Consider the following 27,006-nt stretch of genomic DNA (forward strand, 5'->3'; position numbering starts at 1 on the left):
GAGGTGAGTTAGGATGGGGACAAGAAGAATGGAATTTTCCTTTTTGGAGGGGAAGCAGTTCTGATGGAAATAAAGATGTTTTAAGTAAACTTTTGTCAGGTGTTACATTCCTGGGGTTCTTAAGCAACAATGAACAAGGAGCAGGAGCAAACAAAACTTTGTGCTTTGCCCTCTGACAAACGGGTTTGGGATTTTACGGGGGGAAGAGGGGGAAGTCCATGTTTGTCACAAGACACTGCTGTCTTCAGCTGTCCTCCACACACACTCCTTTTGTGGATGCAGACTGTGTTTAAAGCATTTCTGTAGTCCTGTGCTGGCTCCCTTGCTGGCTGTGAGTTACTCTGCCCCAAGGTGACTGTTCCCATGCTGTGTCACATGTCCTGTGTGGCCCAGTTCTCTGTGCTTCCTGGTGGGAATGGGAGCTGCCGCTGCTGCAGAGTTTCTGACTGTGCCTGGTCCCTGCCTGGGCATCCATGAGCTCCCAGGCCTGGCTGCCCCTGTGTGGCTGCTCAGCTGTTCCCCTGCCACACTCACAGGGCATTGCTGTGCTTTGCCCAAAGCAGGCACAAAAATCCCAACACTGAAGCAGTTTTTCTCCAGCAGTTCTTTTCCCTACTGGTGCTGTTCATCCTCAGCTTTTGTGGGTTTTTTCCTCACTGCAATACTTGGTGCAGTTTACTTCTGCTGTGGGAGCCACTGTGTGTCCACTGCACAGCCAGGATCACAGCTGGGTTTCCAGTAACTGCCTCCCCACTGTCCCTGGCAGATGCAGAAGGCAGGGAGGCAGAGACTCCTGGTGCTGACAGTGGTGGCACATGCTGTACCTGCTTCCTTCCCATCCAGCCAGCGTGCTGGATACTGTTGGATTTATGCAGCTTCCTCTCAGTGAAGACTTCTCTCACAGTATTTTTAGAATGTGATCCAACCTTTCACCTTGACTCTTGTTTTGGTTTTTCTGTTCTTTTGATTGGCACATTTTTAAACTTGCAAGGCTTCTTTCCCTTTAGTATTTCCACACCAGTATGACTTGTTGCAGTGTAAAAGCGCAGATGATTAATCATGAAATATCTGTGAAATAGCCTTCCATAAAGTTATTGTCCGAGGTCATAAACAACACGAACACATTTACATAGCCTTACTAATTGTAGTCAATGGCAGTGTAGTATTCTGTAGCTCAGTGTGCACTCAGTATTGACACAAAACACTGTTGTCAGTTAACAGACCACCCAAACACTGTTAAAACCACTCATAGCTTCATACCTAGGCCAGGAGCAGGCATTGTGAATTTCTAAAACAATCTCTGATATATCTTTTGTTACAAAACTTCATGCAGTAACTGCTGTGTTTAGGTCCAGCAACTGAACTACAACATGTGCAGAAAGATTTCCACTCTTCATGTAAAAAACTTAAGTGATGAGGAGGATATAAGGTCTCTAGATGTTCTTTTAATGCTTAATTATCTCCTTATTTGCTTTTTTTTAAGTGTCCTATTTATAGTTTGAATTAGTCAGCTTCAGTTTCCAACTATTAGATCTCATTATCGCCTTTCCTGCTAAATATTGTCAAAAGACTCCTCCTGATATAGGTGCTTTTAGATTGTCACTTATTAACCTTTTCTTGACTAAACTGTAGAGGAAGGAGAGGTTCTTAAGGCTATCAGTCTTCCTGTTAAGCTTTCAGATTTCAAATTCTGTTTATATCACCTCTGTGAACCGACTGCCACTTCAGACATCTCTCTTAAAGTGAAGACAACAGAAGTGAAGATGATATTCCAGTAGTCTTGCTAATACTGTGTATAGAAATAACTCAGTTCCTTTTGGATTTTGTGTCATGAGGTTTTAAGAGGTATTAATATAGGGTTTTTCAGTTCCTGCATGGACTCCTGTCATTTATTTTTTGTTTATTTTTAGAGATGTGTCTGAGGTACAGCTTTGATCTTAAATCCAAACTGCCTCAGAAGTCAGGCAAAGTAACTAATTTCTAGTTCAGGCTGTGTGTAAAGGTTTGGTTTAAATTTGCAAAGTCCAAGGATTTTCTAGGTCTGAGTTTTTGTTATGTTCCATCCCTACAGTTGTTTTTGTTGGTGGGAGATGTGGTCAATTCCTCCACTCCCACACACAGATCCAATGCAAAGGTCAGGCCTGCCCTCCTCCTGTTTCCAGGACATTCTGATGGTTCAGTCCCACCCCACACATCTTCCTCTACCTGTGCCAGAGGTGCAGGTGACCCAAAGACAGACCCAGAGACAAATGTTTCACATGGAACATGTACAGCACTCTCTGGATTCAGGCAGTTTTATGCCTTCTAATAAGAAATGTCACTGTTCTTAATGTTCCAGATCACTCTGAAAGCACCAAGCAAAAGTATCAGAACAATAAGTAAAGCAGTTTCTTTTGGCGTGATAAATTACTTCTCGTTGCTTAGTGAGCAAATGAGCCTCGAGTAGGCTGTGCTGATTTTATCCATAATACAGAAACGGCTCAGGTATTGTGATACTGAAAAATTTAGAAATAGGTGGAAGTCTTCTGGAATTATTTACATACCCCTTATCGATGGGGAAACACTCCATTTTGCCACAGAGAAGGTTAGTGGGGTTTTGTGGTGAGGGTCTGTGTTTTTTTAAATTTCTTTTTATTCTTTGTCTCATCTGGTAAAATGTTATTAGCATCTTATTTTATGCTATGGCCTTGTAATAAGCAGCTCTTGGAACTGGATAGAGGATACAGCATGTAAGAGATGGATATTAAAACCCTTTTTTCTGTCTATTAATATGCTTTGAATTATGGAGAAAACAGCTTTTTTTCCTTTTTTGTAATGCACAAGTTTAAAATAAGGTGGTTTGTCTGCTAAAAAAGCAACTGTATATGTATGCTACAGGCTTCATGGTTTTCTTTTGTTTCCCTCAATATAAAACTTTTTCAAAAAGAGAGAAGAAATCCCAGTGCTGAGAAAGGATTTGTTGCATGCTCTGGTCCTGTGCAACATCATTCTCCCTTGCATGCTTATGCTGATTTGTACAGATTGATTTTTATCTCTGAAGGGCATCTTCTCTTGGGAACATGTGTGTGTTTGTTTAGGGAGAGTGATCTCATGGGCAAAGATTTCAGAGTTTTCTCTTGATACAAACATAAAAACAAGTTCATTTGTTCCTCTGAACCAATTACTTTTCTCTCCTTAATGTTGGCATCTTTCACATGCCTGCAGCTCATTGTCATTGTATGACACTCTGCACACTTTTCTGTGCACACAAAGCAGTTATTCTTGGCAAAACTAATTTTTCTTGCTCTTGCCTTTTTTCTGAACCCCCAACAGTCTGCACTGATGTTCAGAGTGCAGTGATACACTTGAGATGTCACAGTACATGCATCTCCTCATAGAGGAGAACTTTTACTTTGGGGCTGCCGTGTTGTCTTGGCTCCCCTCACTTTGGGGGGTTGTGGTGGTAGGGAAAGCTAAAGAACTGTTTGTAAAATCATCCGAGTGCTTTTTGTTTCAAGTGTAGGCTTGGGTTCTGGTCTTTGGTTTTCCAGTGTGTGATAAGTTCCAGGTCACAGCTGATTTGGCTAAACTTCATAGAATGCAGGCCTGGTCACATACACCTCATGAGATCACATTTTTTATTTTGGTATCTCTCTGTCCTGTGTTATTATGGTCTGTTCTACTTCCCTCATTAAGGACAGAAAGGAGATTTGTTTAGTTTTCTGCAATGATTATGTTAAAGGCCTTTAAGTTTTTAGTAGGTGTTTCATAGGAATTTTTCTGCATTATTTGTATTATTATTTGATACTCTGATTTGGTGGGAGCTAGTCCAGTGCTTCTGTGTTGGTTTGGCATCTTTGTGACCTTGGCTGTACCAAACAGTGCAATAAAGTTCTGTGTGGACATGAGTAGTACGGCAGTTGGACAGGTAGCTGGGCAGTTTCTTTAAACTAAGGCATTTATTAGACCTGAAGGCAGTTTGTTGCCAGTTTCTTTCTTCTGATCATGCATTGTTGCTTATATGTATCATTTGTGTTTTAAGGGCACTAGTTTTCTTTTTTTTTTTCTTATTAAAGGAATGCAGGAAACAATTAAGAGAAGGTGGAGGAAACAACAACACTTGGGATTGCCAGGGATTCATTTTTTTCTGTATAGTGTCTATTAATTATGCTACTCCTTTTATTAATCCTTTGGCACCTGTTAATTATTCTACAATTTTGGCTAGCAGCTGGAAAGCCACTTTGAAGCATTAAGCATATTGTTGTTTAGTTACTAGAATATGCAATGCACTGAACTGAAAGTATGCAGTGAGATGGGAAAAAAAGCCCTTTACCCTAAGCCACATTTAGAGCAGCAAGCAATGAAAATATTTGCTTTGGAAGGATCTTTGTGGAACAAAACTGACTGACGCACATACAGGGAAAATAAAATAAAAGCTTCATATGACAAAGGGACTGGGAGAGGTGGCCAGAATGTCAAATTAGTGGCTGAGACTAATCCTGGTCCTGCTGAAATGAGTGGTTAAATTCCCACTGATTTTCGTGGGAGCTGGGCTGGCCTCTTTCTCAAATTATTGGCTTCTCCTGGACCTCTCCTTGCTCTTCTCTGACATTGTGGCCACTGAAGCCTTGCTCTTCCCTCTTGCTGCCCTTGCCTTTTCTCCTAATCTGCTTTTCACCTTATGTGTAACCAATGCCAACCCATGACAAAAAAAGAAAAAAATTAAGCCTGGCAATGGCACTGCTTGCTAACACCTTATTGCAGTATTTAATCTTGATGTTACATCTTTGTCTCCTGCCATAGGCTACTCTTGCACATTTTATTGTGAGCTATTCAGAGAGGGTCCATCCAGCAGTGCCTCCTGCTTTCAGTTTGTAACTGTTAATAATCTACTGGCAGGCTGAGTGGAGTGTGGAAATCCCAGCCAGCCATCCTGTCAGCCTCAGTGCCCCTTACTCTGGTTAAGCCCAGCAAAGCTCCTTCAGGACTCTGAGCTGTGCCCAGATGTTGGGCAAACAGGATGCAGAGCATGAGCTGGGGAGGCACGGATCGTGCCTCTGACCTAAGGCAGGCTGTTCCACAGGCACCCTCTGGGGCTCACCTGAACTGAACTCACCTGCTCCACCCTGCATCGCAGGGGTTTTACTGGGAATCTCAGGCCAGCCTCAAAGAGATCCTCCAAACAGGGAAGCCCAGTCTGAGTCACTCCTGTGCCATGGCTGGGGAGGATGTTGAGATGTTTGAGTGCATCCAGAGGGGCAATGAGGCTGGAGAGGGGCTGGGAACACAAACCCTGTGAGGAACCACTGAGGGAGCTGGGGGTGTTTAGCCTGGAGAAAAGGAGACTCAGGGGTGCCCTTATCACTCTCCACAACTCCCTGATGGTGGCTGCAGTCAGGTGGGGTTGGGCTCTTTCTCCAGGCAAAGCTGGCAGAACCAGAGGCCACAGTTTCAAGCTGCACCAAGGGAAATACAGGTTGGATATTAGGAAGAAGTTGTCACACAGAGAGTGATAAAGTTCTGTTATGGTCTGTCTGGGGAGGTGGTGGAGTCACCATCCCTGGGTATGTTCAAAACAGACTGGATGTGGCACTGGGTGCCAGGGTTCAGTTGAGGTGTTAGGACTGGGTTGGACTCATTGATCTTGAAGGTCTCTTCCAACCCAGTCATTCTGTGAATATAGATGCTAATGTTTTATATGGACTGTGTTGCACTGGGAAGGGTGAAATACCATTACTCATTCTGCTGGGAAAACTGTGGTCTTTGGATCATGAAGATTCTGCTTTGCATTTTTCTGGCACGGTCTTTGTTCATAACCTGTAGGAAACTAACGCCCTTGTCATTGGCTTTGCAGTGGGGTGACACAGGGCCCCTTCACTTATCACTTTTGCAAACAGCTGGTGAGTTTAAGCCTAAACCTATTCACTCCTGGCTGCTGCCTGGTGGCTATGGCAGAAGCATCTGGGTTAACTGTGAAAAAACTTGTAAAGGAAGCTCACTTGCTGTGAGCTGCTTTCTGCTCCCTGAGAGATTCTCGAATCAAGTGGTTTATTTTTCCCAGTGTGCCTGGTTGTTGCCCAGAGTTAGCAGCAGTTTCCTGCTCTGGCCATTCCCAGTGGAAGCGTGGGGAGGGGTAAGAGCCTTCCTGCCTCAGTGGAACTTGCAAAGCAGTCCTGATGTGGGAGGTCAGAGAGACCTGTGCTTCAGGATCTGGAAGGCTGGCAGTGTGGGTGGGAGTCCCAGTGGTGCTGAGCCAGTCCTTTACCCTTTTGGAGAGCTTCACTGGAGGGTTTTAAATCTCCAAAATACACGTTCACCTCTATTCAGAGGGGAAAGGAAGTCATGTCACTTTAATATGGGATTCAGGCTTGATCCCTTGTGGAATTCCCCTGGAAAGTGTGGAGAGGAATAAGAAGCAGAAGCAGCGGGACATTTATGGTATTGCTGGGTTTGAAGCATTTTTAGCTTTGTCTTAAAGGGACATTGTCACGATCAGTGTACCTAAAATTAGCTTGCTTTTCTCTTTCCATCCCAAATGTCTGTTTGATTTTTCATTTGTATTATGTTATAAGTGCTTCCATGCTCTTTTTTAAAAATTATTTTTGTAAGAAATAAAATAAATGCAAAGAATGCAGCATTCATAAACAGCCGTACAAGCAGAGAAAACACAGAAGAGAAACTGCGTGTAAGCCATGACTAACAACTCCACAATAAGAAACCATTGTGTGGTGAGAGCCTTGCAGCAAAACACAAGTGTGGTAAAAAACCCTGCAGAAACAGCATGGCATCATGATCTTTTAGCAGAGATGAGCTGCTGCCTCTTGGGAAAGAACAGCTCTGTCCAGCACTGAGAGGGACATGCAGTGTCTGAGGAGAAAGCTGCTGTAGCTTTGAGGTCCCAGGAGTTAATGTGATAGGTCATGTGTGTACACACAGAGAAAGAAAACAATTATTTGATGCCCTTTATGAGAAGCTGGATTTCTTTCTGCTGTACTTTTATGTCTTTCCTCTCTGGTGCTGGCACTCCTTTGGGTGCTTAACAAATGCAGTTTGGTAAAATGTCCATTAAATGGGGGTTTATGCCATTTTTAGAACTCCTCATTTTACTGCTGGAGCAGAAGGGCGAAATGATTCTTGAGTTTGCTGAAGACATTTTTAGTGAAATGATTCCATCCAGATTTGGAGGCCCAGTCCCAACACCTCAGCCAAGAGCCTCTTTGCAGTGTCATTCTCCAGAGGTTCTTGGGAGGGTGGAGCTCTTAATGCATCAGGCATCCCAGCCTTGTGGAATGCTTGTGCACTTTTATGGGATGAATACATTTGAATGTGCTCACTTCTCATGTAAAATGTTTTGTGCGGTTCTAGCATGGCCCTATTAATGTAGCAGTGATCCTTGTTCAAGAAGTTATGAGTTAGTTATAGATTTAATAGGCGTATGGTTGGTGATGTTGTGAGTTAATAAACAATCACCACTGATTGGCTTTTGAGAGTCAAAGCATTAGGAAACTTGCTTAACTCCAAATCTTTCCTCATGAGTTTTTGTGCATGGAAGTCATACCCCAGGAATAGCCTGAAGCTCCCTGCTTTATTTACTCCATCTGCCTGTCTGGTTTTGATCTCCCTTTGCTTTTGTATCCCACTGAAAAAAAAAGTGCTCTGCACTGGCAGCATGGTCAGGTAGCTCTGTGGCAGTTATACAGACCAGAAAACGAAAATGTTAAATTATACCATGACAAGTAAAAATTAAATTAATGTCTCCAATGATTAACCAAAATGTTCTTCCTGCCTTTGGAGCCCACAGGAACAGTATGGGCTGTTCTGCAGGCAACAGAGAGGAAGGATAAAGGAAAATTCTTGGTTATGGGGGTTGCTTTGGAGACAGTGGAAGGTTTCCAGTCTGAAGTTTACTGTGGGGCTCTTTGTATCTGGAGATTCACTATCCCAAATCCAGAGCTGCCTGTAGCACTGGATCCCATGGGGTGTGAGCACCTGAACCTGTCCTGCAGGAAAGCATTGTTCTCCCCATGTCCTGCATGGCCCCTGCCCTGCCCTGGTGCTGTGAGGTGCAGGAGGGTATGCTACCCCTGTATGGGCTTTTCCCATCCCCTCTCTAAGCAAGAGTGATAATTTCACTGTCTTTTGGACTGTGCACCACTCCTGCCCTGAGGGTGCAGGGGGAACACAGGAGCTGAGCCACAGAAGTTCAGTCAGGAGGGGCTGGGAACTTTACAAACACACATATGTCAGAGGTGGATCCTGTAGCACTGGTAATGAATTTGCACTGTCTCAGCATCCTGATAAAAAGGGTTATTTTCATACTATGTTCTCAGCATTCTCCCTCTTCAAGTTCTCTAGGAGCATTTTTTCTTCATGTTTCCCTCAGGTGTCTTAAAGCTTCTTGTTTGCAGAATAAACATCCCAAAGGGGCTGTGAGCTGGTCAGAGCACTGACATTTTATTTTAAAATGCCCACCAGCAGCAAAAAAAACCTACAGAATATTTTTGAAGGGAAATTTCCTTTTTGGGTTTTTGTATCCCTGAAAGAATTTCCGATGCAGGCAGATAGTAATTCCCAGCTACGTACTTCCTGATAAGGAAACAGCTCCAATAAAGGCAGCTATAAATAGCTTCCTTTTTATTTTTAAAAAATGTAGGGAGATCTGTTTAGCTTTTACTTCAAACTACTGAAAGAAAAGGACAGTGTACAATAAAAGTCTTAGGTTTGGTAGTCATTTGCTTTCCAGATAAGTAAAGTTTTTAATCTGCATTTATAGATTTAATTTTGTAAAGTCTGGATGTCTGTTTATTTCTGTTCATCCTTCTCACAACACTATAAAAGAACAAAAACCACCTTTTTGTGTGGTAAACATAAATTGCATTTTGCCTCCCTCATGAAGGGAAAGTGTTACCTGCTTTGTGCAGAATTCTTTGTGCTTTTGCTTTGTGCCTATATTTCAGAGCTTCTCTATGTATAGTTTGTTAAGGTGCTTTGTCATCTCAGAATAAGTAGTGTGATCTTCAGCTGCATTTCTTTCACATTTGCTGTGGATGTGCTGTAGCAAATGCATGGTTAGACTGAAATTCCTTTTTTCTAAAAGTAACTTGCTGAGACGATTCTGTGCAGTTAGTTTAATAACCTTCTGAGTTTTCTGCATTATCTTCCCCCTTTTTACAGTTGTTTCATGTATTTTTAATTTCATGCTTTCACTTTGGACTTCTGCTAAAATTTTCCCTTGCCAGTCCTACTTTTTTTTGTTCTTTAAAAAGCAAACACCAAACATGCAGTACCTTCAGAGAAACAAATAATTATTTACCCCCACGAAAATTTACAGAGATGAATAAATTTACTGCAAGAGCTCATGTGAAAATGTCTTTGAAGGTTAGATTTCAGGCTAACTATAGCAGTCATTCAGATTACAGCTGAAAATACATACATGTCCACTGCCTTGAGAGTTGTGTAGAGGATGAGTGCTTTGTAAATCATCTTGAGCAGCACTCGGACCTTGGTCAGTCGCTGGTTTCTGTGCTGCAGCAGGGAAGGGTCTGTGCAGGCTGGCATGTCCTGCATAGCTCTGATGGATGGGGATCTCCAGCAAAATTGCCACTGGGGGTGTTGGCAGCTGGGTTATCCCCTTTCCCACTTGTTCCTGTCCTGAGCACTCCCGGCTTTCCCAGGGGATGGTGAGGTGGATGTGCTGGGCTGGATGTACAGCCCTGCTTGAACCATGGCCAAAGCCCCTGCAAGGCCGCGCTGCCGCGTCCTCAGAGAGCTGGGGATCAACGCAACAGAGATGAGGTGGAATAATCCCCCTTTTCCTCCTCCCCCTTTCTCCTTCCAGCCATTTCACAGGATCTTATGACTTGTGGCCAAGCCCTGCCCGTGCGTGAGGGCCCTCAGCTGCCATGGGCTGCTCCTCTTGGCCGCTGGCTCACGGCTGGCCCGCGGCCGAGCGATTGCACAAGGGCGCAGCTGGTGGCAGATTCCCCCGTGCCCCTCTGGCTCCTTGTTGGCTGCAGAGACATGGCAGGGCTCAGCACGTGCCCTCCACTCTTTGCTTTACACTGTGTTCCTCTGTAGGCACCCAGAGGGGTTTTACCTCCCCTCCTGAGCTCCTCTCCTGGCTGCAGCAGCAAGGTTGATCTGTCTGTGTGTGCAGGCCTTGCCACACCTCCCCAACAGGCCCGTGGAACATGCACAATTAATACGGCATTAATTAATTATGGGGAGAACTCACTGCTGGCAAAAGAACCAAGGCTTGCAGCTTATAAAGTGAATCCTTTGATGCTGAGCTTTAAAGAATGTTTCTATCAAGTCAAGCCAGGGGAGAGATTCTGTGATATTTATACCCTCCCTCTGCAGAGGCTCCAGAGCGCAGGGTTTGGCACCCTGGACACCAGCAGCAGAAGTGGTGCTGCTAAAGGACGAGGGTTCAGAAAGCATAACCAGAGCTTGACCATCAGCAACAAAATTGCACAAGTCCTGGGTGAAAATGTTGGGGTTGAGCCAGCTCAATAGGTGTGAAAAGTGACCTACTGGACTTGAGGAAACAAACAGGAGTTGTTTCACTGTCTCCAGCAGTTCCCAGAGTTTTATCTTGAACACGTGTGTGTGCGAGTAAATTTGTAAGCTTGTGCTGTGCTTCTGCTTGCTTGGCCAGTGTTTGGGGGAAGAGATGAAAGAATGACTGTGCCTGTTTGGTTTGTGCAATACTGAGAATTTCTCCCTTTGTACTTCCTCCTTCTCGGTAGTGCAGAAGGAAGTAGCCCCAGTTCCTGCTGGTCCACAAACCAGTTACTCATTTCAGTTCTGCCACTTGAGTGGGTCCTTGTGCATTTCCTAGTAGGGGAAATCTCCCTTTATATATATAAGTTCCTCCTTCCTACTCTCTCTTTTGTTCTGATTTCTTCCAAGCAACCTGTCTCCTTCAATTTTTAACTTCTTTGCTGGCTTTCGCTTCCTCTCCATGATTCAGTGAAGGCGTTTTGTCAGAAAAACCCTCTGTACAAAATACTTCTTTGTTCCCTTTCTTTTTTTTTTTTTTTTTTTTTTTTTTTGTTTTTCTGTGTTGTACTTCTTTGTATCTTGCTTCCCTGGAAAGTTCCTTAGTAGTGTTACTACCTCTGGGCTTTTAGCTTCATTACTCTGGGTAGTCATTACTGTGTTGCCGGGTGTGTAATTGTTCAAAGCACCTTGTTCTTTTTATTAGAGGTTTGGTTTCTTTTACTGCTCTTTAAATACTAATAGGCAGTGGTGACAAATGTTGTTATTAAATACATGGGCTCGTCTCATCACTGCTGTACAGCTTGCTTGGTGGTTTTTTGCTTGTTGAAAGTGAGCATAACCAACTCAGAGGAGTCATTCTCTACTTCCACTTTATGTTCTCAGGGATGCAGTGTGTGGTGTGGAGTAGTGGTGAACTGGTCACATGCAGTAGGTTTAGTGCAGGATTTGAAGCCTTGGAGCTCAGCAAAATAGAAACAAGGGATAGTACTTAATGTCTGTAAGAGCAAAAACATTGTAGATCTTCAAGTTTTGCACCCCCTCTCAGTTTTAAAATCATGCAGAATGCAAAAGAAGTGGAGGAACTGGGAGTGACAGCAGAGGTAGCAGTGCCAGTGAGCTGAGCTGTGTTTGTGATGGGCAGACCTGGAGCAGCTGGGCTGTTAAAGGAGTCAGTATTTGCTGCTGGCCTCCTGCCACACCATTATCAGTGTGTGCAAGAGCAATGGCTGAATCTCACAAGGTTTGGCGCTGATTCAGTTCAACAGAACACCCAGAAGTAAATCCAGATGTCTTTTAAATTGGTTGGATCTGTAGTGTTATGGTGAGTTCTCCATAATTATGATTTTCTTGTGAGAGTTCTGGGAGAATATACCTAGTCCCAAATAACCCTCAGAGCACAGCTTCTCACGCATGGCCTTTCTGCTGCTCCACATTTGCACTGAGAACATGCGTGCACAAAACCTCCACTGGAACTCAGACAAGAGTTAACAATCAAAATTTATTTTAAAGCTGAGAAATTTTGATTTTTTTTTTTTTATAGTCTGACACATGTATCTCCATGTGCACGTACATATTTAGATCCTGTGGAAAGAAGGCTTGCTCGAGTACTTAGGTTTTATGCAGAGAGACTGCAACTTTTTCTTTTCCTTTTGAAACTAATTAACACCTAGAATGCATTGCAACTATTTCTTTTAGGCAGAGTTGTAAAATTACTGTGTATGATGAAACAAAAAATGGGTGCAGAAGATGATAGAAGGTGCCTTTTGTGTCACAGGAGTTTGTAAGCAGGCTCAGAATTGCTGCCTCCCCACATCTCAGCAGCAACCAGCAGACACAAGAGGGTGAGGCTGTGTTTGAGTCCAGAGGCTTAGGTTTGAAGGGGTCTTTCAGTCTGGTTTTACTGGTTCAAGTGTACAGAGTCAGCCATATATGTGTGAAATCTCCAAGTTGGCTTCAAATTGTAGCTGGGGCTCTGTCAGCTGTTTTTAATGCTTTCTTACTGCATGCGCTCCATAGGCCACTTCCTGAGGAGGACTAATATGAAGTCTAATCCACAAATAGTCTTGGCACCAGTTTGGAAGCTGAAAAAATCAGAGTATTCTAACCTATTGTGAATAAAGGTAGCTCACACTGATAATTTTATCCTGAAATGACTTGGCCCCACTCTGAAGCATTTTCACTGCACATCAACAACAGAAAGGCTGTAAAATGATCATTTGCTTTACAAAACATGTCTCTTGGTCAGCTGTAAATTACACATATGCTTTAAATAATTTGAGCATCATGACAGTTGCATTCAATAGATCCTGACAGTTGTCAAGAAGAGCAGGGACATTTTCAGTAGGAATAAAATTAATTTCAGTAGGAATAAAAATTAACTGTTCAGTTAATTTAGTTAATTTCATTCAGAATTGGGATGAAAGTAAACTATTCTTATTTTGATAATTTTTCTCAGCTTTTCATATGGGACCACAGTACAAGTCAATCTCATTCAGAAGGATGTTGTGGTTGTTCAGCAGAAAACAATTATTGATGTGAGTAGGTCATGACTTTTTCATGTGGTTTTACAGTAATACCTATGAATGTCCCTTGACAGTAGATTAAACAAAAATATTTGTCAAAAATCAGTCACCAGACTCCAATTTGTATAGCAACTGTGCATAGATGCCACAATTTTGCCCCAGAATTGTTAGGCAATTGAAGTTCTGACACAGGCTTGTTAAAGCTCATGAATTCCTGGGGAGGTGTCTTAATGCTTTGTATTTATTCAAACTCTGTCCCACTGTGGGTGTGGTGGTCTCATCCACGTGGTCATTTTTAGTGTGCTAGGGAGCTTAGAACAGACAACTTCCCCAGTCCTCCTGTTCCTAGCAAGTGAGAGGGGCAATAGGACCCTGCAGTTTAAAGAAAAGATAGTTTTGTAAGTGAATAGGTTTGCAGGGAGAAAGTTATAATGTGGCTATGAAATCATACTTGGTATGGAGAAGATGACCAGGAAATGATTATTCACAGTTCCTGACAGAACAGCAAATCCAGAGATCCAAGATAATTCATTGGGCAACATGTCCAAAAGGAACAAGAATGAGGATGCATCGCTGCATGAAAGAAATCATTGCAGGAAGATGTTTGCAGGGCTGAAAGTGTGGATGGATCTCTAAAAGGAACCAGATAAACCTGTGCAGAGGGATTGGCCATGTGGTCAGTAAAGAAACAGTGGCCTGCATGCAACCACAGCTCATGAATTCCTTAAAACACAGATTAACAGAGGCTGAGATAAGTAATCTGTATTATAGTAGAGATTGCTTCATGTTTCCTTGTTCCTTTCACTTTTTGCTTATACATCAACTGCTGTACATGTTTGGGTAGATGGGTTGGGGATCTTTCCTAGTATGGTAATTTTTATATTTTTCCCCATGTCATAACCATCTCCAGTGATTTGACAGTAGTGTGGATGCCATCCAAGCAGATATATATTCAGTACGCATATGCTACGCCAGAGGGCTCTTTTAGGTGATAACTAACTCATCAGCTAGAGGCCACAGAAAAAAAGTTAAGTGGGGGGATTTGCCTTTAAGCAATTCTGACAAAAGTCTCTTTTATACAACAGCTGACTGGATCGATGAATGTAATGCCAAGGGCAGCAAGAGAGGGGAAAAAAAAGTAATGTAAATGAGCTGGCGAGGGAACAGGGCAAAGCTATCTGGTAAGGGGGGAATGGGAGGGAAGGGCAGGCAGCCACCTCCTGGAGCTTCAGCTTTAGGGACCAGGTTTTCTCCAAGGGATTGAAAAACAAATTTTGAAGTTGAAACTGGGAAAAATGCAGAGAGCCTCTCTCCATAGCATATAAGCCTCCAGCGGATTGTAGTCACCCCCATACGCAATTCTGTTATCCCTGGCATTTGTTTCTCCCATACACCCTCAAAGGATTGCTTTCATTTTTCTGCTGTTGTTCAGTCCAAGATCCAGTTTAACCTCTGCCCCTTTTTATGGGCCTGTCTCACATCCATGTAAATGTTAACATGAATTTCAGTTCTGCTTTCTCTCTTGCCCCAAACAACAGTTTGGGTTTCTGGGTGTAGTGATTAAAAAAAGTTATTCAGTATTATTTGTGATATAAAATGGTAAATTAAATCTAGCTGGAAGACTGGTACTGCTTCTGATCTGTATCCCTTTGCTAAGGTGCTTCATAAAATACCGTATGTCGTTATTCACTCTGGCCGGGATGTTCTTGGCTCTCTCCCACTTAGTGATTCACAAGATGTCTGTGAGATTCATTTTTGTAAATGTGGTTCTCCCCCTTCCCGCTGTATATCCTCCCCTCCCTTCTCCTTTGTTTTCGAGCTCGTTAAATGAAAGCCACAGTACATGGAAGGGACAGAGTGCAATCCCTGACATACCATCGGAAGAGATCAAAGATAGGCTCTAGAATTTTCCCCCTGATTTTCAAGTGGGAGATTACAATAGTTTGCAAAGCTTTTCTACAGCTCCCCCTCCTCTTGCTCTGCTCTTTGGCAGCTCTGTGTGTCCTGTGCCTCTCTCAAGATACTTTTCTCTGGTAAAAAAGCAGTGCCTTGTGCCCTGAGAGCGCTGCTGGCTGTCCCTGGGGAGAGGGGAGCTGCAGGGCAGAGCTGCAGTCCCAGTGCAGGCAGCGCTGTTTGCGGGGCTCGCATGCCACAGCCTCTTCAAACAGCTCTGCTCAAAGGCATGAGCTGGGCTCACTTCTGAGGGAAATTTCCTTTTTGGGGAAGTTGCTGCAAAGGAATTTCCTGTGTGGGCAGACAGAGCTTCCTGACTTGAAGGCTTCTTGGAAGGGAAACCGTTTCATAATGAAATGATAAATTAAAGACATACCAGCCCTGGTTCGCTTCAAAACAGCTATTGAGAGAGCTCCGGCGGTGCACCATTATACTCCTGCACAGAATGAAAATAAATTGCATCCTGACAGGATTCTCCATAGTAGACCATATCCTTCCCCCCAGCCTTCCTCCCTTTAGGTCTCCCTTTCCTCCTCCTTTCCCCTTCCCCTGCTATTTGCTTCACTGTCATCTGTCCTTTGCAGCCCCCTCTAACCACCAGGCATAGGAGGTTGGGGAATGTTTGCTAAACGTGTTCCTTCCTCCATGGAGCAGGCAGCTCTGGTTTAAGCCCTGCTGTGCTGGCTGGCAGGGGGAGTGCCCTGGGTGGAAGTCACAGCAATGGCACAGGGCTGCCCTCAAAGCTGGCTGCCGTTGCTGCTGATGCAGTCGTGGCAAGGAGAAATTCGAGATATCCTCAAAGTTTAAGTCAGTGCCTGTAAGGAATGTCTTGGTGGGGTTATGAAAATATCTGGGAGGAAGTGTTGCAGATAACTGTTTCCTGTTAAATAAGAGGAAAAAAAGGACCTTTGCTCCATCCTGGTCAAGACACAATGGAGGGAGGGCATGGCCAGAGCTGTTTTCAATAGGCACCAACCAGCTCATTGCATTTCCCTGCTCTGCCCTGTCATGCTCTGTGGGGAAGGGGAGTGCTTGTGGGTGTCTGTGCCCCAGGGGATGCCCAGAGCTGTGAGCTCAGCTGGGCTGGGTGAAGAGCTTTGATCAGACTGCTGGGGTTGCCAAATATGTGGTACCTGCAGATGGAGGATATAATTTCAGAGGGCACAGGGCTAAGGGGAACAAACAAGTGAGAGTTTCATGTTACCTTTCTTTGTCTCAACTGTATTGTCTCTGAACTTGATGGGTGATTCTGCCCACAGCACCTAGTTCCACAAAGTGATCTGCCATGCACTGATACAAGTGTGGCATCAGGATTTTCTTTTCTCCCTGGAGAGAAAGCCTTTGTTCCCTGCCTCATATTTGGCTGGCAATTAAAACTGTTTTAATTCTTTGCAGGACTCCCCAGAATTGGTGTGTGTTACGTGCCTTGTTGTTCCAAGGAGGTCTTATCCCTCTCCATTGCTTAGTGAGTTCCTTTGGAGTTTTGAAGTTCTAAAATCGCTGGCAGACATGATTTTATAATAAGTGCTGTAGTTTTTGGGAAATTTTTCTTAAAAATGCATATGACGGAGTTAGTTCCATGACAGTGAAAGTATTTGAGGTTCTATTTGTATTATTTACAGCAAGTTTTTGGCCTATGTAAAGAAAAACTAGACAAAGTGGTTCACATGGCTCAGAAGTCAGGTACAAAGGACCCCAAAGTGGATAAACACTGGCCTCATAACTTTTATGTTGTCACCACCTCTTGATAGCATGAAATAAATGATTAAAATCAATAAACTACATTCTGTTTGCCTAAGTTGTTCTTCTTTTGTCCTTGCTAATGTATCAGCTAATCTCCACCCAAAGAAATGTCATTGGACTTTGTATATTGCCTGCCTCCTGCTTAGATTAGGGTGATGTGCCCTTCTCTCTTTGTGTGCTTGGCACAACCTCAAACAGCTGTGGGGTGTTCGTCCCTCCTTTCCAAACCTGAGCTCCCATTACCTTATCTTCCCCCCAGACAACATGGTGCTCACTTCTGTCACCTTTCTGAGCAAAAACTATGCAGAGTTACTTCTAATCTACTCAGAAATAAGATCCAGGTGACATCCTGTAATGGTGCCAGCTATAGCCATGCCAGGAGGAAATCTGAGTGAGAGCACAGTGATGAATTGCTTATAAAATAAAACAGTTTCACCAAGGTTTTGTGTGTAACAGGTTTGCATTGTTAATCAGGTGCCACTGCAGTTGCTGTTCAGCTTCATGATAGTTCCAGTAAAATGTGGGTGGGAAGACACTCAATTTGTGCTGGTTTTTTATTGCTTTAAATGCACACACTGCTTGTTCTTGGCTTGATATCAAAAGAGTGCTGGAAGGAAATGAGGTAGAAAAGGGACATGAAAATCACAACTGATCTCCAAAGGTATTGTTCCTGCTTCCATGTGGTAGTCTCAGAGATTCCTGGTAGACATTCTTGCTGGTGTGGCAGAAGGGGGAAGTCTTACATTTCACTTCTGGAAATTGTGGGTCAATTGGGATTTCTCTAATCAGCTAAAAACCAGCCATGATGAAGTTTAAATAAATTGTAGGTAATTACTCGTGTCATAGGAATAGCTGTGGAAGACCAATGCAAGGTCTTTGAGGACAAAGGAAAGGCTGGAGAAGTGAGGTTGGATTCATCTTATTACCCTTACTCTTGCAGATGATGTTTTAGGGCCTTGAGCTCTGTCCCTCCATGTAGCCTGTATTTCTGCATGAAATTAGAAAGCTGGGCCATGGTACATGTCCCTGCTCCAGAGCAGTTCCTTTTGTCGTTGTATGTTTGCCTGCTACCAAATATTTGTGGGCATTTCTCTTGCTAAACTGTTTGCTTCTGCTACAGTGCAGCATGAAATACATGCAATGTTTGTGAAAGCTCAGCAGGTTTGGTATTGGAAAAGCTGGGGAAGGAATAGGAAAGCCAAAGATCATTTCCAGGTAGCTGTTCTTCAGATTCTTCTACTGTTCTGAGTCGTGGGTTGTCAGGACAGTAACTGGTGTTTTATCCAGCTGGATTTTGTCCTGATCATTTGAAATGCTTCCTTTTTCACCTCAGTGTAATTTACAATCACAAATCTATTGCAGCAAGAAATGTTAACAGGAAAGAAATGTAAACACTTCAACTGTGTTTTACTTCCTCTAAATATCTATATGTTTGTGTTGAGAGAGCTTTAAAATTAAAAATAAAATAAAGCTTTCCAGGGAGCTCTGGGAGCTGAGATAGGTTCATCTCCTGAGGATCTGGAGAGAGGTGAGCAACAGTGCTGGTTGGTATGTTGCCCAAGCAGTGACTGTGATGGAAATTCAACATGGAATTTCAACAGAGGCTGTCCTACACCAGCTGCTTTTGCTTCCCATGAGAAAGTTGGATTGGTGTGGAGAGGTTGAAAGAGAAAATTAGGGACATGAGTTTCCTCTCTTGCACAATCCCTATTTAGGCATTTTCAATCACTGTGTCTGACTGTATATGAAAGGGTTTGACTTCTTAACTGCTGAAGGATGTAATGCTTTTCTCCGGGAAATTCGTCTCTTGGTATTTGAATAAATGTTACTTGAAGGGAAAGGGTGAAAAAAGATGTGGCTCCTCATGGAACTTACTTTACTAAAAGATGGATAACATGGCAGTGAAGGCCTGAATTAAAATACAGCATAAGGTACAGATAAGACAGGCAAAGTCAAACTCCTCATAGTCTTTAGTAATATGCATCTTTTTCTCCCTATGCTTCTCTTATAATTTTTTCCAGGACAGGTTGCAAGCACAGTTCAACTGAGCAAGGGGTATTGACAGTAGGTTTACTTTTTCAATTATCTTTCAAAGCTTCCTTGGAAATACTTTGAAAGACTTTCTGAAATCCAAGAGCTAGAATTTGAAAAGGAAAGTATTTGTCCTTTTTACAGAATGTCTTTTCAGTTCAGCAGTCTCGAATGCATAATTATTTGCATTTCCCTTGACTCTTTTACGCATGTCAGAGATTCAGCTCTCCCTAGCTAATGTGACCATAACTGTCTGGTTGAAGTGTTTTTGAGGATGGGCAGTCAGCTTTTCTGAAGCAGGCGAAGGGATGTGATCTCTCTCTTCACACTGACACTAAGATCGTTTATATCTGTGAAAAACTAAGAGATACAAAATTATATTTTTCTTAGGGAAATTTCCTTTCTAAGGAAGTTAGTCATATGAAATAACTATTATTATTTTTAAATCCAGTATGAGTTGAGGGAGTGCCCTGATTACACATTTCCTGGAAAAGGCCGTTGGTGACGTACCACTGACTAATGAAAATGGCCACTCAGAAGGAGCTCTTTTCTATTAACTATTTGAAAAGGAAAGAGTGCTTTAAAAGCACATGGCATTGACATTTCCTTGTTCTTTCTTTTTTAACCCACCATAAGCGTGCCTGTTTACATCCTTGGCAGCTACAGATTCATGGCCCTGGTTGGAAAACACGAAACCATTCTGATATAACAAAATAAGTAAAGCCAAAGCCTGGTTGCTGTTATTTGCCATTAATGAGGGTGTGCACTTTAATGCCACAGCCTAAAATTCAGAGAGGAAAAAGAAAAGCACAAAGGAGGCACAACAAGCAGGACAGTAGTAGATGAGTTGGATTTGCCATGAAAATCAGGATAATGCTTTATCTGCTGGTGAGCAGCTGCAAAGAGCTCTGTGCAGGGGTTAAGGATGGAGTTTTGCACATGTATGAGAAACTCTGGTCAGAAAAGGGAAAAGCTGTAGGATAGAGCTTCTGTATTTCATTGTTACTAATTCAACTTTTTCTAGTATGTGTTAAACTAGTGACCAGGAAATCTGGGAGCTGATGAGCCAGAACTACTAAATACCATTTTAGCTGTTATGTCTAAGACTCTGGGAATTGTCTTGCTTATGCTCAGAAGAGCATGACTTGTGAATGCAATTTGTTCAACTCAGAGTGACCTCTGAGCCTTACTGGAAGTCAACTTAAATCATGCCCCCCCCCCCCAAAAAACCCCAACACCAAAATAGAAAAGTATAAAAATATGCCCCCTCTTACTAATACGATAAGAAATTCTTTAGTTTTCAAATTATCATCCTGCAATATTTTGGTTTGAGTTTAACCCCAACAACATTGACATGACAGAATTATGCAAACAAGGAAATTTCCATGGGCTGAATTGCACAATTTCAAGAAACAATCTGAGTTACTAAATAAACATGAGCACTGATGCGTCAGCATTGAAGGGCTGTGCATTCTCTGTAGCTGTTGGAACAGAGAGAATAAATACACCTTTCTTCTTCCCTGTTCATTGACTTAACACACAGGAGGGTATGGGTAGTACCTGGCTAAGTGTGTGTGCAGTGCCAAACCACAGGAGTTGTTGGAGGGCTGCTGCCTGAGATTCACCAAGCAGTCAGAGAAATAGCACTAAGGGAAAATACTCACAACGCTGCTGTTGCTGTTAAAGCTGTGCCCTGAAAGTCTAAAGTGTTTCCTAGTGCTTTAAAGATTTTCCTTTGTACTTTCATAGGATCCTGTATGGGTTGTGACAGCAGCTACTCTGGGATATAGAAAGAATTTCCAGCTCCACCACAAATATTTCTGTGAAAGGTGCAATGCAGGCACCAACCCAGAAATTATGTACATTCATTTCAGCAACATGCTGTACTTAAATAACATTGTGTTCTTACCTAGAAACTTTAGGCCCACCAGAGTACATCCTAGGCACTCTCCCGTGAGTGATCTACCAGGTTGTATTGTTTTACTGCTGTTTCCACTCTCTAAATTCATCTCAGGCCCTGTTATGCCTGTAAGGGCAGAATACCTTTTTTGTCTTTCAGTGCTATAGCTTCCATTATTACAAGGGTGCTTGGCTATTGTAGGGATGAGTCTTACAGAAATTAAGATAATTAAGTGATTAAGGTAAGTAAAAATCCAGTACCAGCCTCTGCCTTTGCATGAGTGAAAACCAAAACCAGTAATGGCCATGAGCACGTTGATGTGGGATATGTCAGATGTGTACCTGTTGGAGGAGTGGGATTCTGGAAGAATCATCCTGCAGGATTAATGGCTGGAGCAGTCTGAGGAGCTGATGGAGCTGGTACTATTTTAAATAGGATTAGTGTAGAAAGGATTCACTTTGGGGATACTTTCTGAAGAGTGATTCTCTAAGGCCTCAGCCTGCTTGATGGTTTTAAGGGAAGATACTTGGATTTACCATGGGTGGTGCATGGGAGAAACAGCCAAATTCTCAGGAGGGTCAATAACAGGTTTTGCTTGTAAACTTTAAAATACTCAAGTAGAATAAGGTACTTAGTACATTTTACAACATGCAGGCAGAGTTAGGCACTCTGCCAGCTCAGCAAACTTCAACTCGTCCAGTCTTGGGCCGCTCAACCATTCCCCCACTCCTACAGATCCACTTAGGGGTCTCTTCTAAACCTGGAGGCCCTAAAGCCCTGTGTGCTGCTCATGTGAATCTGGAGTTCTCAGAAGAGTTTTCCAAGTCAAGGTTTATGTGACTGCCTGAGATGTGTGCAAAACCTGAGATTTATTGACTTTCCTATGGTTATAACTTGTCACAAAAACCTGTGTCCCATGCAGACTGAACATGTGTATATTTGTGGAAGGGATTAGAGCTCAGACTGAGATGATGAGAGAGAGAATTGATAGGAGCAAAAGGATTATGTGAGGAGTTAGGGAATTACAGAGGTGCTTTCTGTGAACCCAAGAGTGGAGGGTACACAAGAGACCTTCAGTCTGCTCTGTAAAAAAGAAAAACAGGGATCCAGACATAAGCTACCTGCCCTGGGATAGAAAACTGGCATATTTGGCATCATGTGGCTTGCAAATGTGTGCAGAACACATTATTCCAGCAGAAACAGTTGATTTTTTTCTGAAGGCTTAGTCAATGAATATAAATTAATCAGTATAGTCTTGCATTTTATTGGGTGATTATCAACTGGTGAGACTCCTCAGCAGAATGATGGATGTGGTTTCTTTATCTGACTGTCAAACAGAGAGTTTACGTGTCATTCTTCACTTACATGAGTTTGCCCAAGGCTTGCATTATTGCTAAAAACTGTCCTATTTGCTGTATTTAATGATCTACACGTTATCAAGCCTTCTGCAATCTTTTACTGGCTGTGACAATTTATTGCATGATGCTCCTTACTCTTCCTATTTAGAAGAAGGTCCTTTGCAAGGATAAACACATTCATTTCTAGAAAATATGTTTAAATCCACCAGTGAAAGGTGCTTATTTCCATTATTCCAGGGGTTTAGCAATAATTCTGTCTGAAGAGGATGGAAGAATAGGGAGTGTGGGTCAAAAGGCATTGACAGATAGAAGTTTATCTATCTAACAGCTTGCCTTTAAAGAGCATCTGAGGAAGGGTAGCTGGATGCAGCAATGTGCCTTTGCCCTGAGCCATGCTGAGAGAAGCTGGGGCCCCACAGTGCCTTATCCCAGCACATCTGAGTTTCCAAAGTCAGCTCTGCATGGGTGGCAAGTCTGTAGCACACAACAGTAACTTGGAAGAGCACAGAGGGTGAACAAAACATGAGCTGGGGACACATTGTAGTTATCAGGACTTTGAATATGTTGTGACAAATTAATTCTGCTCCATGGTCCATCCCCCAGATGGTCAGGGTAGTCTGCAAACACTGACAGACAATGGCTGCATTTTGGTAAAGGTTTCTGGTGCTACTGGTCTAAACCAAACTAGTTGGTGTGGTTTTTCACTTCAGTGGTTGAATACACATGCTGGGAACTTCAGAAAAAGCTGCTCTGACTTTGTTTCCCCTGTGGGATTTTGCTGCATGTTCCTCTTCAAGCACATAGAAGCAGCAGCAGATTTTCTGTGGTGTTTCATGTAGTATGAAAGGCAATGTAATTGTAATTTATTTTAAGAGCCACTGATTCGACTATTTGACGTAAAGGGGTTTTCTGTCTTCTTGATGTCATTTCAGAAGGATCTCAGTGAAAAAGATCTTCAGCAGTGCAAAACTTGTGTAAAAGGAAAAGAGAATTATGCTTCAGTATTTGAGACCAATACTGATATTTACCTTTGTCTTATTTTAAAAGCCTTGGCACATGTTACACTTGTGTAACAAAAGGGAAGTACTTGACATTTGTGGTGTTTTAGTGACCTGGGTGCTTTCTGTCAGTCATATATTTCCAACTATTAACTTTCCAGGTAAATATAAAGATGACTACTAACTATGTAAATATGAAGAGGTGGCTATTAAAAGACAGTAGCTGTCTTTGAAGAAACATGTTCCTTGGCAGTGCCACAGAGGTGTCAGCAACTATAGAGAGGTGAGTTAGGAAGGACATAAGGTTGTTGCTAGTTGAGAGCCAACAAAATTGGTGCAGTAATGCATTACAATTTTCAGCTTAAATAAGCAATTTTAAGTGGAGGACATAAGCTCCTCATAGTCCAGGTAACTTCAAGAAGTTTAGAAAACAAGAAACAGTGTTGCTGGGGTTGGTTCAGAGCCAGCATTTCCAGTCATTTCTTTCACATGAGGCTCTCTGGTGTTCTTAATGCTAAAGGAAATTCGGAAGTTCAGTCTCACTCTATTACTGGTGTCTGTGATTGTTCTGGGCCAGGTTCTGCTTTATCACACTCCATGCTTGTAGTGCAAGAAACAAGGTACTAAAACAGGAATCTTTGCAGAGATAATAAGGACAGATGAGGGAATCTCAGGCTGCACTAGAGAAGTTGTTCCAGTGAGATGATCCCTGTCCTCTGACTCTCAGCCTCTCATGTAGGCACAGACAGAGACATGGAACAACTTCAGCTGTGTAAGGTCTGGTTGCAATACATGAATCTGCTCTAACAACTTTCTTTCCTCTCTTCCCAAATCCTCAAACACACCAGAATTCAAATGTTTTGATGATGGAGCTTGTTATGCCTTATATCTCCTGTCTGTTGTGTTTTGGGGTTTTTTAAACTTTTTTAATTCTGTCCTTTTGGTATAGTCTTTCTTCATAAAGCACCACACCATCTTCACTTCTCCAGAACCCACAGGTATGAAAACCATGTAGCATGCATTAAAGACCCACTAAGCATCAATTTTTGTTTCAGTCACAGAACAGAGTAAGGAAAAGAATGGGGGAAAATGGGCCAGGGAAAAGGGGGGACAGACTGGATCAAAGGAACACGAAGAGATTTGGTTTGAGTCCAAATCATACAAGCAGTGATCACAAATAAACACTTGGTGGTGATCCAGTGGCTTTTGCTAAGTGAATGGATGATATCTGGCCTCTCTTTGAAGAACTGTCCATGCACATCCATCTCCTATCATGAAACTGCAGGTGTATCTGCAAGCTCAGGTGTCTCTGCCAGGCCTGGAGAAATCAGAGAGCAAAACAGGTTCTCAAAGCTCAGGATGACCCCTGTGTCTCAGGGTTATCCCAGGCCTGAGGCAGAGTCATGTAAAGTGCCTCCTCTCTAGTCTGCATAGTAGAGACTGTTGGTGGCTGGTGCTTCCTGCTTTCCCAAGCACTGACTTCCCTGCTGACACAGAAGTGTCATGGAAAGTGATAGAGAAAGCTTAACTGCATGGTGCAGCATCAGAAGGGGGAGGGAAGCCAAGAAAAAACCCATTTGTCAACTGAACAAATTAAAAAATTAGAAAACTCAGCATTTTGTCAGTCACTTCACCCCCCGGCATTTCCTTCACAGTTAGGACTTTAATCATCAGTAAAACAATAATAACAAAACATGTACAAGGATTCCAACCATCAGCTATTATAATTCTCTTCAACACAGCAAGGAGCTCTTCAGCAAATAACTATTAAGAGATTAAGTCTCTTTTATGAATAAATTGTTTGGTGTGCTGAAGGCAGTGTATTGGATGTATTTTCACAGGCTTTAGGAGTGGAAGACCTTGACAACATGCTAATTGTCTGTACATGCCATAGAGGCAATATGAAAGCCTTGGTAGTGTTGTGTGCCTTGGACCATGTAGCATTCACTGGGATTTGTTTGCTGTGCAGCCCTTGGTTGGGCCGCTGCTAAATGTGAGTGTCTGTTATGATGATGCTTTCCCACCAAGATTCTGAAATAGCATTTTTGCTGAGGGACTTTCAAAACTTTGAGAGTTCCCCCAGAGGAAGGGGGTATTAATGTTATTACCATTGTCCATTCTGGAGAAGGGGAAATGGAGGCTCCAGTTTCACCAGATACAGTAAAGTAGGGTCATGTATTGCCCCTGCTGAAAATGCCAATCTTGCCCTTCTGCTGCTCTGGCTGTTATTCCCACCTGCATGCTGGCTGCTGGCAAAATTTCTGTTGCTCAAATATTCAGACTGAGAAATTCCTCTGGGTTAAAACTAATGCTGGGAGAAAATGGTCAGGTTTGGTTCTTTTACCTTGCTAATTTCCCTGATCAGAGTGTTTGTACAGCTACTTGAACACTAACAAGTTTCAGGGGAGCTGTGTGAAAACTGGAACACGAGATGGGAGTAGGTAGGAGTTGTTTATTGTCACAGTGCCATTTTAAACCAACCCAAAGTGCTCATAAAACTCTGGCCTGAGGTACAGATAGATGGCCTTTTGAAGTGTTTGTTGGCATCACTCCTGGGGGCTTCCCCAAGTCAGCTTTACTCTGGTTAAGCTAACATGCACAGGGTCTCAGCAAAGGCACTCTTGTGGTGCTGCATCTGAATTTCAGCCAGCCTGCCCAGCCCACAGAGGCCATGGATGAGTAGAAGGTGCAGAGGTGGTACCAATAGTGCAAGATGCAGAATCTGGTAATCCTCATCTGTGCTCTCCAAAGCAGTGCAGAGACATTCCCCACAGCCTGATAGTACTACTTAATTGGTTATGGTGGTTTTTTCCTTTTGTTTTTATAATGGCTGACTGATCCATGGGCGGGAAGCCTCTACTCCTCAAATGTAAGAGCAGCCAGGGGAAAAAAAAGGACAAGGAAGCAATTTTTCCTGAAGCTTATTTCCTGGCAAGGCACGGTTTTCAGCTTTAAAAGGATGTATGAGGCAGAGAGAAGTCCTGTAAACAGGTTCACATGTGCCAGGGCTCCTTCAGCTTTTGTCTGAATGTCTCCCAGAACACACTGACTATGGTTCATTGTCCTCTCATAGGAACTTGCTATTAAATTGTAAATTCCATATACACACAAGACAAAAAGAAAACAAGTGAGGCTGTATCACAGCTCTTAAAAAAACCCTGAGTCTCCATTATTTTCTCTCCCTGGTTTCTGAAATACTTTTAATCTGAAAATCATGAAAGGTGTGATCATCCCAATGACAATTAGAATAAACACAACTGTACAAGGTTCCTTAAGGAGCATTCCAATCCCCTGCTGCTGTGCTCCTGCAAAAGCCTTCCACCTTATCTCTGGAGCTGAAAGGGTATCACCAGAAGAATGAGACTTCACTTTTTTAGAGGTATGATAGGGATCAAAAGAAGTCAAGTGGTAATAAGCTCTGTGTCAGTGATTTGCTTTATGATTTAATGGTCCAGCATCTGCTTTTTAAACTTTTTTTAAAGTGTACTTCAGGAAAACCATTGCTACATGGCTTTATTCAGGCAAGGTCCTTGTTTCATTGCATTATAAAAATACTGGCTGGTGCATGAGTAGTCTTTGCATGTGCAAGGACATGTTTAACTTTGAACATTGAGACACAGAGTTTTGACTTTTGCTGATGATGCCATGTGAATAATGTGACATCCCTCTGAGGTGGATGCAGAGGCAGATACCACACAGCTGGGTAGCACTGGGGATGTCCTCTGCAGTTTCTGAAAGGAAGAAGTTCTCAAAATTCAGACGCTTCTCAAAATTCAGGAGTTCATATCCCTGGTCATCTCTTTAAAGGCAACTTCATCTGAGCTTCTGCCACATAAATGATGGGTGTTATGGATTTTGACTTAGTAAAATGCTGTCAGGAACAGAGACAAAAAAGCTCTAGTATTTTCCTCCTACCAGCTCTGTTTCCTGGTCCTTTCCTTAGGAGGCACATTTTGGTGATTGCAGGCTGTAATCTGCTAGGGTTTACTCTGCTCCCCTCTCAGAGAGCTTCTTGCAAC

At 42.8% G+C, this 27,006-nt stretch overlaps 1 protein-coding gene across 3 annotated transcripts in view; it reads left to right on the top strand.

Annotated features, from left to right (window-relative positions):
* Nucleotides 1-27,006, top strand: part of ETV6 (ETS variant transcription factor 6) — a 124,723-nt gene that overhangs the window by 43,377 nt on the left and 54,340 nt on the right. The gene's annotated exons all lie outside the window — the stretch shown is intronic.

The sequence above is a fragment of the Zonotrichia albicollis genome, chromosome 4 (assembly GCF_047830755.1).
Source record: "Zonotrichia albicollis isolate bZonAlb1 chromosome 4, bZonAlb1.hap1, whole genome shotgun sequence".
Lineage (NCBI taxonomy): Eukaryota > Metazoa > Chordata > Aves > Passeriformes > Passerellidae > Zonotrichia > Zonotrichia albicollis.